Here is a 4245-nt window from a genome sequence, read left to right on the forward strand (position 1 = left end):
GACTACTGAAGAGGTTGTTTGAGTAGGTGCTGGTGATGATAAAGTGACTACTTAGGAGGTTGGTGGAGTAGGTGCTGGTGATGATACAGTGACTACTGAGGAGGTTTTTGGAGTAGGTGCTGGTGATGATACAGTGACTACTGAGGAGGTTGTTGGAGTAGGTGCTGGTGATGACAAAGTGACTACTGAGGAGGTTGCTGGATTAGGTGCTGGTGATGATACAGTGACTACTGAGGAGGTTGTTGGAGTAGGTGTTATGCCTTGTGTTTTTGCCTGGTCTTTTGTGTTTTGTCTTCATTTCAGATTCCATCCCGTAACTTCACCCTTTCTGCTCCCGGACCCTGCTGATCCATTCCATTCCATGGTTTCATCTCCTCCCGCCTGCTTAAAGAGGCCCGGATGGCTTGGTTCAACAGGAGACTTCCTTATTGTACTGCTATTGATTTTGTGTACACCTTGTAACTCTTGCCGGTTTTGCTTGCTATTGACCCTGCTTTGTTTTGACTACGATTTAGCCTGACCCTAATACTGTATATATCTTGTATATATTTGTAAATAGTAAATGTGAACTGATTGTCGGGAGTGGCTGCCATTTTGTTTGGGAACGGGTTTGTCTGTGTGTATGGTTAGTCAGGGAGGTAGGTTAGTATACTGTCTTTTATTTATTTTTGTTTGTATGTAGAGTAGGTAGTTGTGTTGTAAAGTTAGTGTGGGGTTGTTTGTTGTTTTGGCCTGGGCCATTCCTGACGTTGTTTGTATTCTTCTAACAAGTCACATAATACAGTCTTGAACTTAATAGTTACGTCTGGTGCTTTGTTTCCTCTCCCACATCACATCTAATTCATTCTCTCTTCATATTGTTACGGCCTAGACCGGGTCATAACAGTAGGTGTTGGTGATGATACAGTGACTACTGAGGAGGTTGTTGGAGTAGGTGCTGGTGATGATACAGTGACTACTGAGGAGGTTTTTGGAGTAGGTGCTGGTGATGATACAGTGACTACTGAGGAGGTTGTTGGAGTAGGTGCTGGTGATACAGTGACTACTGAAGAGGTTGTTGGAGTAGGTGCTGGTGATGATAAAGTGACTACTGAGGAGGTTGTTGGAGTAGGTGCTGGTGATGATAAAGTGACTACTGAGGAGGTTGTTGGAGTAGGTGCTGGTGATGATACAGTGACTACTGAGGAGGTTGTTGGAGTAGGTGCTGGTGATACAGTGACTACTGAAGAGGTTCGAGTAGGTGCTGGTGATGATAAAGTGACTACTGAGGAGGTTGTTGGAGTAGGTGCTGGTGATGATAAAGTGACTACTGAGGAGGTTGTTGGAGTAGGTGCTGGTGATGATAAAGTGACTACTGAGGAGGTTGTTGGAGTAGGTGCTGGTGATGATAAAGTGACTACTGAGGAGGTTGTTGGAGTAGGTGCTGGTGATGATACATTGACTACTGAGGAGGTTGTTGGAGTAGGTGCTGGTGATACAGTGACTACTGAGGAGATTGTTGGAGTAGGTGCTGGTGATGATACAGTGACTACTGAAGAGGTTGGTGGAGTAGGTGCTGGTGATGATACAGTGACTACTGAGGAGGTTGGTGGAGTAGGTGCTGGTGATGATACAGTGACTACTGAGGAGGTTGTTGGAGTAGGTGCTGGTGATGACAAAGTGACTACTGAGGAGGTTGCTGGAGTAGGTGGGCAAATTCTAGAGGCAGAGGGGAGGGTATTGCAGGGTTTCTAATGGGCTGAGCCTGGACAGTTCTTCCTACAACAGCAAGCCATAGACAGAACCAAGCATGCAAACTGTAAAAAACTCTAGGACAATGCTGTGAAACAGACTGAAAAATAATAATGTATAGAGATTTTCCCATGAGCCTTGTAGAGACGTATCCTAAACATTTTGTAAATATGTTACTTCTTATGTATTGTAACTGAACACATGAGCAAATACATTTAGGAAAGTGTATTCAGTATTCTGCCCAACTCTGGCTGTGTCACAGACTTACCGTGTATTCTTCATGTTGGTATACCTGGACAGTAAGGAACAGTAATATAAGAACTAAGCAAAAGTATTTACACATATATTTTTACAATATAATGAACCTAAATGTATTAGTCATTTAAGTAGCAAGAAAAGAAGAAGTAGCAAATCACCCTCACAGAATTTCTTATCTATGCCTCTCAAAAGCAACAGCATGAAATGATTTCAGTCAGAAAAACTTTTACCTTCCAAGTGGCACAGCACCCAACGTGTTGGTCCTCCGAGTCCTGGTGGTCAGTGGATTAAAATCACCTCTGGAATTACAAACCTGACATAAGCTATATGCAAAATATATGCCTTTGGCATTCTGTACAGCTAAATAGTCACTAATAGTTCATAGAAGTACATTTAAATTAAAATGTGAAATGATAATTAGCTATTCATCTTTCTGACACATAATCTTTTCTAACAGCTTTTGAGGATTTTCACTGATACATCAGCTTTAGATATGTGAAGTAGTGAAGGCTTGAATGATTAAGAAAAGATAGTAAATTATCTTTTGCCTCCTAACCAGCCTGGAAGATGCTAGTCTTTTCCAACAGCTCTTGAGATTAGAGCACTGTACATCAGCCTGGCATCTAATTAACTGATGCAAAAGAAGCTAAAATATACAATGAACGTTAGTCTAGTTAATAACCTGGTAAATAGCCATTTCCTAAGCCTTTAAAGATACTGCAATTTACATTAGGCTGGGAGGTGCTGCTCTTTTCTATCAACTTTTGAGGCTTAATGTATTGTATGTCAGCCTGTAAAGCATTTCTGTAAATTATTTCAATGTGAAACATTTTTACCTTCTAATCAGCCTTGGAGGCCTATCATGCTTTGGGGCTACTGATATTTTACGTCAGCCTCAGAAGGATCTTACTAACTAATGCTAAAGAACCAACAATAAAACATGATTGCTTGCCTTCTAACTGAGGAACTAGTCTGTCCTATCTCTCTTTGAGAACAGTACCATTTTAGCATTGAAGTCATCTAAGTAAATGCTGCCAAAAAGTCTACAATATGAAATTATTGGCTTTCTAATCAACATGGGCGATGCTAGTCATTCCTATTTGCCATTTAATCTAGTACCTTTGTCAGCCTTGCAGAAATATAACTTAGTCATACCAAAAAAGACACAATGTACAATGGTCACTGGCTTTCTAATCAGCCTGCAAGGTGCTAGTCTTCCTTATCAGTCTTTAAAGCCAGTCCTTTGAACATCATTCTTGAAGGAACCTAACTAATAATGAATACGTTATAACAAATCATTGTTGGTCTCATCACAATGGGATGTGATTCTCTTATATCTGCCTTTAAGGCTACGCCAGACCCAGATATGTCTAACAAACGAATGCAACAAAAGCAACAATGTGGAATGGCCATTGGCTTTCTTATCAGCCTAAATGAATTTTCTTTTCAGTCATTTACAAGTGTAACTACCTGTAGCTACCAGAAAATATGGAGAGAGACAGAATCAAACAGCACTTTTGTAGCTGAGAGTCTTATGAGGCTGAAGATTTTTCTCTACTACTGTTCTCATCTTCGATGAGGGAAGTGGTCTCTGATCAGGCAGGGCGTCTCGAGCCTTAACAGTATGAGTCACTGACTCAAACCGCTGAAGAGTTATCGTAATGACAAAAAATGATTAGCAGTGAACGGCAGAGGTACCAAACGGTAGAACATAAAAAGCCTAAAACCGCGACAGTAGTTTAGTAGTAGTATCTGTTCAGCAGGTCCATATTCGATATGACCCCAGTCCTGATTTCTCAGATGCCCTGAATTCTGAATGAATAAAGTGGATTTTTTTAACTCTGTCCAAGTTACATTCAGTTTGACATCAAGGTTACAGACTGCATCACCGGTCAGCCAGGGTTTGCTGCAGTGGCCCTAAATCCTTATGTTCTGCAAGCTGTTCAAGGCACTTACTGGTGTTACATCCAATTCAGTTCCCCCTCAAATTCACGTTCCCCTTCATAAACCAAACCCTCAGTGCTGCACTAACTGAACAGAAAACAACGGCAAGCAGCACTGGAACTACAGAAAAGCGAGAAACGTCAGAGAAAGGCTGTACGGACGAAAGGTTGATACAGTCGGCCATGTAACGTTAATCTTTCCTGAACCATTTCACCTTCCGTAGTTCCAGTGTTGCTTTTTGTTGATGTCTGTTCAGTCATCTGTTCAGTGGGTGCGCACAGACGCAATGTGAACATCTTTACTCCAAACTAA

This window comes from Colossoma macropomum, unplaced genomic scaffold, assembly GCF_904425465.1.
Source record: "Colossoma macropomum unplaced genomic scaffold, Colossoma_macropomum, whole genome shotgun sequence".
In the NCBI taxonomy this organism is placed as follows: domain Eukaryota; kingdom Metazoa; phylum Chordata; class Actinopteri; order Characiformes; family Serrasalmidae; genus Colossoma; species Colossoma macropomum.